Raw genomic sequence first — 12,795 nt, 5'->3', positions numbered from 1 at the left:
ATTCTGTGCCTTGCCCTTGCCTGCCTTGCCTGTCTAACTTCTCAACTGTACCAGTCTCAGACTTACCTCCGTTCTCACTACCTCTTTAGGTTTACCCCCCACTCCCTCACTGGTTTAATGCCTCCCGTGTAGCACTAGCAAATCTCCCTGCTTGGATATTAGACCCTTCCAATTCAGGTGATTCCAATGATCCAAAAATGTGAATCCTTCTCCCCTGTATCAGATCCTTCGCCACCCATTCACCTGCCGTACCCTGCTCGTCCTATTCTCACGAGCATGTGGTACCGGGAATAATCCAGATATTACTAGCGACAAGGACCTGCTTATTATCCTACAGGCTAATTTGATGAGATTAGATTATATTACAGTGTGGAAATAGGCCCTTCGGCCCAATAAATGCACACCGACCCGCGGCCCACCCATACCCCTACATTTACCCCTTACCTAACACTACGGTGTAATTTAACATGGCCAATTCACCTGACCTGCACGTCTTTGGACTGTGGGAGGAAACTGGAGCACCCGGAGGAAACCCACGCAGACACGGGGAGAATGTGCAAACTCCACACCCGGCATTGAACCCAGATCTCAGGCGCTGTGAGGCAGCAGTGCTAACCACTGTGCCACTGTGCCACCGTGCCGCCCACACTTTGCTATATTCTCTCTTCAGGACTTCATCCTTCTCTCTTATGTCATTAGTACCAATGTACAGCGACCTCCCACTGATCATTCTCCCCTTTCAGAATACTCTGCACCCTCAGAGCCATCCTTCACCCAGGCAGTAGGGAGGCACCAGCCCATTCTGATGTCTCACTGTTAGCGACAGAAACTGCAGTCTGTGCTGCAGACGAGAAAGCACCCTATCACCATCGATCGTGTGGAACTGGATATACCTCACATTACACTAGATCTATTACACTAGGAACTTGGCTGTCAATGCGATAGTCCCCTGAGAGTCTGTGACCCCCGATGCTTTCCAAAACAGCTTACTTGTTTGAAATGGAAATAACCACAGGAGACTCCTGCACTACTTGCCCTCCGCTCCTCCCTTTCCGAGAGGAAACCCATCCACCTGACTGGATCGGCAGTTTTCCTACCTTTCTGAAACTGCCACCTATCACACCCCCCAGCTCCGGTAAGTTCTTCATTACCTTTAACCATCGCTCCATCTGATCCATGAAATCCTACAGGATTTGCATCCTCACTTCCTGCAGACAATCAGGATCACTGAAACTTTCCTTAATCTCCTACATCCAACAGGAAGAGCACATCACTGCACAAATGGCCATCTCTGCACCTTAACAGTCCACAGACCCAGAAAAACGCACACAGTCTTACAGCTTTACAAAACACTACTCTAGAATAAATTAGTATCAATATTTTATACTAAAAAAACTTAATCAAAGTATCATGTGTAATTAAAGAAATAAACCATCACCCTACTGAATGTTGTAGCTTTACTAAAATAAAACAGACTAAGATTTATCTTTGAAGAGACCGAAACCCACAGAGCTGTGAGTCACAGATGAACAGCACTAAACAGAACCTTCGCTCAAATTTATCCATGTCGACCAGATATCCGAACCCAATCTTATCGCTCTTGCCAGCACCTGAGCCATACCCCTCTCAATCTTTCCTATTCATGTCAGGTATCCAAATGCCTTTAAAATGCTATCATTGTCAGCCTCTACCACTTCTTCTGGAAGCTTATTCCATACACGCACCACTCTCTGAGTGAAAATGTTGCTCCTTAGTTCCCTTTTATATCTTTCCCCTCCCACCCTCAACCTATGCTCTCTATTTCTGGACTCTCCTACTCAGGGAAAAGACCTTGTCTGTTTACCCTATCCATGCTACTACTGATTTTATAAACCTCGACGGAGGTCACTCCTCAGTCTCTGATGCTCCTGGGAAAGAAAACCACAGCCTTTTTGCTCTCTTCCTGCAGCTCAAACCCTGGCAATATCCTTGTAAATCTTTTTTGAACCCTTTCAAGTTTCACAACATCCTTCCGATTGACGGAGAATATTTGCACACAATATTCCAAAAGTGGCCTAACCAATGTCCTGTACATGACCTTCCAACGTCTATACTCAATGCTCTGATCAATAAAGGAATGTATTCCAAACACTTTCTTCAATATCCTATCTACCTGCAACTCTACGTTCAAGGAAATATGAACCTGCACTGCAAGATATCTTTGTTCATCAACACTATCTAGGAATTTGCCACTAAGTGTATCAGTCCTGTTAAGATTTGCTTTTCCAAAATGCAGCACGTCACATTCATCTGAATTAAACTCCATCTGCCACTTCTCACCCATCTGAACAACCTCCTTATTATAATCTGAGGCAACCCTCTTTGCTGTCCACTATACCTCCAATTTTGGTGTCATCTGCAAACTTACTAACTATACCTCCTATGCTCATATCTAAATCATATATATAAACGACGAAAAGTGGTGGACCCAGCACTGATCCTTGAGAGCCTCCACTGGTCACATGCCTCCAATCTGAAAAAACAACCCTCCACCACCACCGTGCCTTCTACATTTGAGCCAGATCTGTACCCAAACGCCTTGTTCTCCCTGCATTCCATGAGATCTAACCTTGCTAACCAGTCTACCATGGGGAAGCTTGTCGAGCGCCTTACTGAATTCCATAGATCATGTCCACCTCTCAGCCCTCATCAATCCTCTTTGATACATCTTCAAATAACTTAATCAAGTTTGTGAGACATGATTTCCCACGCACATAGTCATGCTGACTATCACTAATCAGTCCTTGCTTTTCAGAATACACGCGCATCGTGTTCCTCAGGATTCCCTCCAACAACTTGCCCAGCATCAATGTCAGGCTGACCGGTCGATAGTTCCCTGGCTTGTCCTTACCACCTTTGTTAAATAGCGGCACCACGTTAACCAACCTCTAGTCTTTTGGCATATCACCTGTGATAATCGATGATACAAATATCTCCACAAGAGACCCATCAATCACATTCCCAGCTTCCCAGGGTTCTAGGGTTCACCTGATCAGGTGCTGGGGATTAACCAAGCTTTACGGGTTACAAGACACCCAGCATGTCCTCCTCTGTAAGGTGGACATATTCAACATGTCGACATCTATTTCCCCACATTCTATATTGCCCATGTCCTTCTCCACAGTAAACACTAATGCAAAAGATTCAGTTAGTATCTCTCACATCTCCTGCGGCTTCACGCATAGGCTACCTTACTGATCTTTGAGGAGCCCTATTCTCTCTCGAGTTACCTTTTTGTTCTTAATGTATTTATAAACACCCTTGGGATTATTCATAAGCCTATTTGCCAAAGCTATCTCATGTTCCCTTTTTGCCCTCCTGATTTCCCTCTTAAGTATACTCTGACTGTCTTTAATGCTCAGGGTTTTGGGGAATTTCTGGATTGGAGTAAATGCAAAATATTACATCTTGATAAAACAAACAAGGGCAGACTTACACTAATTAAAAACAGGGCCTCGAGTAGTGATATGGCACAAAAAGGCCAAGTGGTTAGGGTCTTTCACGTCTGTGTCACATGGAGACAGGGTGGTTAAGAAGGTGCCTAGCACACTTGCCTCCATTGCTCAGACCTTTGCGTACAAGAGTTGGGACATTATTTTGGATGTTGGGGAGGCCTTTTCTGGAATTCTGTGTCCAGTTCTGGTCATGCTGATATCGGGAGGACATGATGTAGTTGGAGCGGATTCAGAAGAGATTTACCAGGATGTTGATGGGAATGGATAGTTTGAATTATAATCAGAGACTGGATAGGCTGCGACTTCTTTCACTGGCGCGCAGGAGGCTGAGGAGTGACCTTATTAGATGTTTCTCAAATCATGGAGGGGTGGTATCAGTAATGTGAACAGCAGGTGTCCTTTCCAGGAAGGGACGCGATTCAAGACTGGGTACATACCTTTTAAGTTGACAGCACAACAGCTGTAAAAAGGCGTTCGGGATTTTTTTTTATTTTTGTTCAGATAATGGTTTATGTGTGGAATGAAATATCAGAGGAAGTGGTAGTTGTGAATCAAATTACAATTTTAGGGTGGCACCGTGATTAGTACTGCTGCCAGGACCCCAGGTTCAATTCCAGCTTTGGACAACTGTCTCTGTGGGACTTGCACATTCTCCCAGTGTCTGCATGGGTTGCTTCCAGGTGCTCCAGTTTTCTCCCTAATGAGAGAGCAGCCCTATGGTCCGGTAGGACAATGCTGCCTTTACCTTTTACACAGTGATGCCACTGTGTCTCTGGGGTAGTGAGAGGGAATGCTGAAGGTAGTGGAGGGGACACCACTCAGGCACAGTGCTTTGTCCTGGAGGATGCTCACTTTCTTTAATAGTGTTGGGGGGTGCACTGATGCAGGCAAGTGGAGAATGTTTCAACACAACCTGATGTGTACCTTACAGAGAGCAGACAAACATTGGGGAATCAGGGGTTTGGGGAAACTGAGGTGTTCTCCTTGTAGCAAAGGCAATTGAGAGGAGCTGTGACAGAGGGGTTTAGAAAAGTTACACGTTATAATAATAAAGCTTATAACCATCAGCTCATTATACAAGGATTACAGGACACACATTAAAGGTTTGGGAAGATTCAAAGGAGAACTTTTATGCAGCAAATGGGATTTGGATGGAATACAATACTCACACACAATGAAAATATCCAAGTCCTGATGAATTGACTAATTCAATCAGAGTTAGGTGTTACAATGACTGAGATTACCATCTGAATGTCCACCTGTAGTATCCTGTAATACAAGTTTATAAAATACATCACTGTCAGTTCAGGTTAGAAACTCGCACCATCCCCTCCTCCTGGCCCAGGATGACTGGACACATTACCCCTTGTGGAGGTCAGCAGTCAGTTCAGGTTGAAATCTATGTGGGTTTCTAGGAGTTTCCACCTTGGAATTTCATGTGATTGAACAGGGCAGATCTTTGACACATGGGACAGAATATTCCAAGAGTCAGTGAGATGTGGAGAGCAGGATTTGCTTCTTTTTTTTTTCCTTCCGTGCTGCCGCTGTGCCTCATCAATAAGACATGGGGAGTTAAAGGCTCATGCAGCTCGATGGGCACGTTGCCTCCACTCTGACCAATGGGCAGCAAGCTCCTCCCATAGAGTATCTCTAAAAACAGAGCAACTCTGCATGCTTCACACTACCCAGTGCTCCCAGTAAATGTTTAGAAGGGGGGAGGGGAACTCCAGGAAAATGCATAACTGTAAAGTTCTAAGAGGATTGTGAAGAGAGAGAGATGCACAGGAGAAGGGGGCAACAAGTTGCCAGATGGAGTATAATTTGGGAAAATGGGAAGTTGGTCATTTTGTAGGGGATAATAAAAGAACAGAGTGCTATTTAAAAGGCGGAAACTGTAGAAAGCTGCACCACAAAGGGACCGGGGGTAATTGTGCAGGAAACACTGAAAGCTAGCAGATTCTGGGTCAGTCACGAAATCAAGGGTTCATTTCAAATTCATCAAGTTTAAGGTAACACCGACACGGGTAAGGGGTTTCAGTAGCAATGGAGCTGGGGTGAGGTGGAGACAAGCAACATTTGAGAGTTTGGAATTCCTGGTGTTTGAGATTGCGTAGATGTCTGATGAGAAGGTCACCTTAGGGTTACAGATATGACAGCAAAGTTGTGAAGTCTAGTTCTAAATCAGACTGCACCCAGTGAGAGGGAGGGGCTCAGCAATAAGGGAAATGAATTTGTAATAGCAACTGAGGGTAATGGATTTAACCGTAACAATGTTTCTTTGGAGGGAATTGCAGTCAATCGAGTAGTGGGAACGTGATAAGCAGTTTGGTAACTGAGTAACAGTGGAGCAATGGAAAGGGATGGTGGGGAGGGAGAGCAGGGCATTGTCAGTGTACATGTAAAACCTCACACTGTGCTTTTGGACAATGTCACCTCCTGGCAGTGCGTAGGTGAGAAACAGGACGGACCAAGGATAGATCCTTGAGGGACACCAAATACAAGAATTCAGAAAGGAAAGGGAGAGTGGAGATGGAGCAGGATTTACAAATGATGGTGAGGTCAAATGTTAGTTTTTTTTTTGCAGAATGGATGAGAAGAACATAACCAGAAAAGACAGACAGACAGAACAAGGAACAATACCTGTGAATTGGCGAGGGGGAGTGATGAGGAGGAAACAGAATTGGAATGTCTGTCGTTTAGCGAGACTAGTAAAAGATCAAGGTGAGCTCTGATAATGCTTGACAAGACACCGGAGAAAGGTGTAAGTTTGGGACAAAAATCAGGAACACCATGTGAGGCAGTTTGTCTCGGTGGGCTAGTGGGAGGGAGGGAAGCAGCAGAGGCAGCTGATCGGATTGTCTCAGTCTTAGTGACAGAGAAACTCAATGTGCTCCTTGCTCTTTTCGTTGGAGGGAAGGATGAAGGAGACAGGATGATGGACAGTGTTTTACAAAGAAACAAAACCAGGGTTAGTGATATTTAAGCTGAAACTTTATTGCTGGAACAGCACAGCAGGTCAGGCAGCATCTAGAGAACAGGAGATTCGACGTTTCGGGCACAGGCCCTTCCTCAGGAATGAGCAGAGAGTGTTCAGCAGGCGAAGATAAAAGGTAGGGAGGAGGGACTTGGAGGAGGGGCGTTGGAAATGTGATAGGTGGAAAGAGGTCAAGGTGAGGGTGATAGGTCGGAGTAGGGTGGAGGCGGAGAGGTCAAGAAGAAGACTGCAGGTCAGGAAGGCAGTGCCAGGCTGGAGGGATTCGGCTGAGACAAGGTGGGGGGAGGGGGGATGAAGAAACTGGTGAAGTCCAAGTTCATCCCCTGTGGGTGGAGGATTCCCAGTCGGAAGATAAGACGCTCCTCCTCCGACCGTCGCGTTGTTGTGGTTTGGCGGTGGATGAGTCCAATGACCTGCATATCCTCGGTGGAGTGGGAGGCGGAGTTGAAATGCTGTGCTACAGGGTGATTGGGTTGGTTCGTCCGGGTGGCCCAGAGGTGCTCTCTGAATCGCTCCGCAAGTAGGCGGCCTGTCTCCCCAATATAGAGGATGCCACACCGGCTGCAGCGGATGCAGTCGATAATGTGGGTGGAGGTGCAGGTGAATCTGTGGCGGATATGGAAGTTTCCTTTGGGGCCTTGGAGAGAAGTGAGGGGGGAGGTGTGGGCGCAAGTGTTGCACCTCCTGCGGTTGCAAGGGAAGGTGCCGGGAGTGGAGGTTGGGTTGGTGGGGGGTATGGATCTAACAAGGGAGTCGCGGAGGGAGTGGTCTCTACGGAAAGCTGATAGAGGAGGGGAGGGAAATATATCCTTGGTGGTGGGGTCCGTTTGGAGGTGGCGGAAGTGACGGCGGATGATGCGCTGTACATGGAGATTGGTGGGGTGGTAGGTGAGGACCAGTGGGGTTCTGTCCTGGTGGCGGTTGGAGGGGCGGGGCTCAAGGGCGGAGGAGCGGGAAGTGGAGGAGATGCGGTAGAGGGCATCGTCGATCACGTCGGGGGGGAAATTGCGGTCCTTGAAGTAGGAGGCCATCTGTGTTGTGCGTATTTTGAACTGGTCCTCCTGGGACCAGCATTTCAACTCCCCCTCCCACTCCACCGAGGATATGCAGGTCATTGGACTCATCCACCGCCAAACCACAACAATGCGACGGTCGGAGGAGGAGCGTCTTATCTTCCGACTGGGAACCCTCCAACCACAGGGGATGAACTTGGACTTCACCAGTTTCTTCATCCCCCCTCCCCCCACCTTGTCTCAGCCGAATCCCTCCAGCCCGGCACCGCTTTCCTGACCTGCAGTCTTCTTCTTGACCTCTCCGCCTCCACCCTACTCCGACCTATCACCCTCACCTTGACCTCTTTCCACCTATCACATTTCCAAAGCCCCTCCTCCAAGTCCCTCCTCCCTACCTTTTATCTTCGCCTGCTGAACACTCTCTGCTCATTCCCGAGGAAGGGCCTGTGCCCGAAACGTCGAATCTCCTGTTCCCTAGATGCTGCCTGACCTGCTGTGCTGTTCCAGCAATAAAGTTTCAGCTTTGATCTCCAGCGTCTGCAGACCTCACTTTCTCCCCTTAGTGATATTTAAAATGAGTGAACAAGCCGAATGTATTTAACTTTTATCCAGAATATTAAAATGTACAACTGAAGTCCTTGCTCGCATCCCAGCTCGGCAGATGGTGGAATCTGAATTCAAGAGAAAAATAACTGGAATTAGGAATCTCCATGGAACCATTGTCAATGGCGAAAAAAATCCTGACAACCTGACAGTCGCCCAACAAGCTACTCACTGTATTAATCACTGCAAAGTCTCAACACAGGAATGAAACTGGATGGAGCACTTGTCATCTAACAAGGCATTAGGAAATACAACCACAGAATCAGCCCTCTCGACTCTGCAACATCCTGCTCACTAACACCTGTTTTTTTGTGCCAAAACGTGGCGAGCTGTCTCACAGACTCGTCAAGGAACAGCCTGACATAGTCACACTCACAGAGTAACCCCTTACAGATAATGGCCAGCCACCACCATCACCATCCCTAGATAGACAGTGTGATGATGGAAAAGCACAACAGGTCAGGCAGCATCCAAGGAGCAGGAGAATTGACGTTTCGAGCCAAAGCCTTTCATCAGCCTGACCTGCTATGCTTTTCGAGCACCACACTTTCGACTCTGATCTCCAGTATCTGTAGTCTTCAATTTCTCCTGAAATCTCTGGTTATGTCCTGTCCCACCAGCAGGACAGACCAGGCAGAGGTGTTGGCACAGTAGTGTACACACAGGAACCATTTGCCCTGGGAGTACTCATGGACACCAGGAAGTCTCATGGCTCCTGCTGATTACCACGTACCGTGCTCCCAATGCTTATGAATCAGTGCTCCTCCATTTTGAATAACACTTGGAGGAAGCACTGAGGCAATAAAATGGTGATAAGCCTACTCTGGGTACAGGATTTCAATGTCCTCTACCAAGAGTAGCTCAGCAGCAGGACCACTGACTGAGCTGGTCGGGTCCTCAAGGACATAGCTGCTCAACTGGGTTTGCAGCAGGCGGTAACGGAACCAGCAATAGGGAAAAACATACTAGATCTTATCAGCATGAATCTGCCAGTTGCAAATGCATCTGTCCATGACAGTATCGGCAAGAGCGACCATCCCACAGTCCTTTTGGAGACAAAGCCTCACCTTAAAGTTGAGAAAAACCTCCATTGTGCTGAGTGGTACAATCACCGTGCTAAATGGGACAAATGTAGAAACTCAAACTGGATCTCTCTCAGGCACTGTGGGATAACAACAGCAGAACTGTACTCCAGCACAATCTGTAATCTCATGGGTTTGTACTGATAGCTTGTGCTCCAGAACTTGCCACTCACCAAGCTACGTACCGCTCCAGCACTGTCATCGACCGACAATGTGGAACATTGCCCAGGGATGTTCAACACAAAAACACAGGGCAATCCAACCCAGGCAATTTCCCTCTGTCAGTCCACACTCCATCAGCAGTAAAGTGATGGAAGGTGTCATCAACAGGACTATCAAGCAGCAGCTGCTCAGCAACAGCCAGCTGAGTGACACTCATTTTAAGCTCCACCAGGGCCACTCAGCTCCCGATTGTGTTACTGCCCTCATTCACAATCTGACAACCAGCTGAATCCCAGAGGTGAGGTGAGAGTGACAGCCCAATCCCACTCCAAGATCACTAATTCTAGCTGGTTCTACCCTCATCTCAGCTCATATACTGAAACTCTCATCCATCGTGTGTTATTTCCAGACTTAATTATCCAAAGACACTCCTGGCCACCCTGTAATCTCAAGAAAAAAAACGAAAGGTCTATCGCGCACGTGCTCACTTCTCCCCAAACATGTTCATCAGTCAAAAGGCTCCTATTCATAAGCAACAACAATTTACAATTCTCATTCTTGATTTGATTCCTGGCTGTAATCATCCCTAGCTCCCTGCACCACACATTCTTTGTCGAGGTCTCAACCCATTTTCTTTGAGACTCCCAACGATTTGGTCATTCATTACTTCAACTATGTGGCTGATTCTACAGTTACTAAAGCAACATGGTCTGGAATTTGCAGATAAAACCTCACAGGTCCACTTTCTACCTTTAAGACATCCCTCAAAACCTGCTTTTTGGCAATGCTTTTGGTCACCTGACCTAATATCTCCATCTTTGGCCTTATATCTAAAGTTCTCAATAGTATTTTTATGAAATTATAAGTTTGATAATAAAACTACAAACTGTTGTTGATTTGGACATTATCTTCAGATCTTTACTGTTGCTGTAATGAATAATCTGAAACATCTCTTACCCAATCACATTGTGGGAGCACCTTCACCACACAGACTGCAGCTGTACAAGAAAGTCAAACATCGCCCTCTCCACAGGCAACAGGGCTTTGGCATTAATCACTGGTATCTGTGGAAGGAGAAACACAGTTGATGTTTCAGGGAGTGCAAAATGGATTACAGGGAATGAAAAATAAAAAAGTAATCTGATAATAGAGCAGCACATGGTCAGGGGCTGGGCCTCAGTCAAAAACTCATTTACAAAGGGTCTATAAAAGTAATAATACAGCAATAAACAGACCAAAAATACACCCATGGTTCGAGACTGAGGAAGCTAGATATTGATAAAGTGGTCATGAGGGAGCCCAGAGGTGAATCAGAGCAGTGTGGGCTGCTATGAGCCCAATGACTCGATACTAGAGAAAGGCTGCACATGCGCCTGGCTGCACCTTGCCCCCTGCAAAGATGGCGGCTCCGCAGGTTTCCAGTGAATCGTTGTCCCGAATAAAGATGGTGGCGCTCACTCAGGCCTGCAGCCGCGCTGAGGCCATTTCCCATTTACTGCAAACACGGGACTGGGACGTTCAAATTTGTATTTTCCGACATACACAATTTGTTTGTAAAACCTCTCCGCTCATGGCAATACAGTTTTTCTCCCGTTTCCCTGTTTATTTCTTTCCTTACCGTATCCTTTCTCTCCAGAACTTCCCGAGCATTCATTACAGCGACTCTGCGCCGCGCGCGTGATCACATGGTTTAGTTTAGCTCCGCCCTACATTCACTTTGATTGGTTGGAGGACCAACTGCCCGCTAGGTCCTCCAACTCCGCCCACCGTCCTTTCATTGGTCCGGTGCTGACATCAATCACCCGGGATCCCTTTGTTGACTAGAGCATGCGCAGTGTGTCCTGCTTTAGCTGATATGTTGGGTCATGTGATGGGAGAGTTTACTGTGGGGAAGAATTCCCTTTGTGTGAGCTCTGCAGTAGATTTCCTTTATTCATGGAGGGAATTGCCTTCCTACTCATGATTGTATAGCTGTGATTGATGAATCAATGCAATCTGAACCAGTACATCAACACCCCATTTTCACACCTGAGATCTTAAGCACATTGTATCACTCTCTTCTTTGGAGACAAAAAAGCATGAAATGGAGCCTCAAGGAATTGGAGCAGGAGGAGTGCATTCATGGCCTTCAGATTGTTCCCCCATTCTATCAGATCATGGCTTGATCAACCCAGACCTCAATACCTCTTTTATGCTTGATCCACATAGCCCTCAACTGCTCAATATTTCAAAAATCTATCTGCCCTCTTTTAAAATAATTTGAGATAGAAACCCAGATTCCCTACTATGTGGAAACAGGCCCTTCAGTCCAACAAGCCAGAACAACCCTCCGAAGAGTAACCCAACCCAACATTAACAACGTTTTCTAAAATGAATGTTCCCTTATGTAATGTCCCCTGGTTTGAGATTTCACTGGTGCTAGAAGATCTAGTCAACATCTACTCTGTCAAGCTCCTCAGAATCCTGTTTCCATAAGATCAACCCTGCTTATCTGTTCTTGATAGGTCAACCCTTTTGTCCTCAAAGCAGCTAAGTAATCTTTTTTGAATGGTCTCCGATGTTACTTTATCCTTTATTAAATATGGGAGCTGACATTGTATACAGTACTCCAAGTGAGGACTCAGCAACAGCCAGTGTGGTTAACCAATCCTCAGTCCATGCTAATACATTACCCCGATATCATGAGCTCCTAAATTGTTCAATTACCTTTTATGTAGCGCCTTATCATTTACATTTTTAAAATCCAAATACAGAACATCATTGGATTGCCCTTTATCAGCCCTGCTTGTTATCTCCTCAATGAACTGTCGCAAATTTGTCAAATATAGTTTCTCTTTCACAAAACCCAGTCTATCATGTTGAATGCTAATCTTTTCTAAATGTCCTGCAATTTCTTACTTTAATATTTGAATCTGTAGATTCTTTCAGTAGCTTTGCGAAGTATGATTTCCCTTCTCTTAAATCCCTGCGGACTCTGTCCAATCCAGCCACTGTTCAGTAAGAAACTTGACTGTACTCCAATGTAGTTAGTAAATTTATCTGGATTTATTTTTTAAAAATCGATTACTTATCAATGTTGGACCCATACAATATCAATAAATTAGTGACTCTGAATTTGGGTTATAATGTTTTTTTTTGTTAATTCCTTTTCTACTGTGTTATGCAGACAGCACCAAGTGATCACTCTTAATTGAGGGGAACTTTGAAAATAATGTATTTTAAAAATGACTTCCCAAATTGCTGTCTCATTATTGGGCAAGGAGGATTTTGCATTCAATACTTTGCAGGTAAAATTGAACAGATGTTTGCTGCAATTTGGCCAGACTGCAGGTTACACCAAAGTGGCAACTCTGCTCTCAAATTCTTACTTGACACTGCCCAAGGCGATACTGATGGGACTTCACTTTGCCATTCTTGTTCACCGGCTTTATTTCCAGGTTTAATCC

The 12,795-nt window shown here is 45.9% G+C and overlaps 1 long non-coding RNA gene across 4 annotated transcripts in view; it reads right to left on the bottom strand.

The window, feature by feature from the left end:
- LOC122548094 (uncharacterized) overlaps positions 1-11,006 on the bottom strand; it is a 28,630-nt gene extending 17,624 nt beyond the window's left edge. The window contains exons 1-4 of one of the 4 annotated variants that reach the window (XR_015754785.1): positions 10,968-11,006; positions 10,307-10,413; positions 8,105-8,173; positions 4,664-4,763 (exon numbers count right to left, since the gene is read on the bottom strand). This is a non-coding gene — a long non-coding RNA (uncharacterized LOC122548094). Of the gene's footprint in view, positions 1-4,663; positions 4,764-8,104; positions 8,174-10,306; positions 10,414-10,584; positions 10,704-10,967 lie in introns of those variants that run through there. The other 3 variants (XR_015754784.1, XR_015754786.1, XR_015754783.1) reach the window with 3 other exon arrangements.
- Between the last annotated feature and the right edge of the window lie 1,789 nt (positions 11,007-12,795).

The sequence above is a fragment of the Chiloscyllium plagiosum genome, unplaced genomic scaffold (assembly GCF_037043375.1).
Source record: "Chiloscyllium plagiosum isolate Xiang-an unplaced genomic scaffold, Cpla_swu_hap1 HiC_scaffold_48, whole genome shotgun sequence".
Taxonomy (NCBI): Eukaryota; Metazoa; Chordata; class Chondrichthyes; order Orectolobiformes; family Hemiscylliidae; genus Chiloscyllium; species Chiloscyllium plagiosum.
The sequence above is the reverse complement of the archived record's forward strand: the minus strand, read 5'-3'. Positions and strand labels throughout refer to the sequence as shown.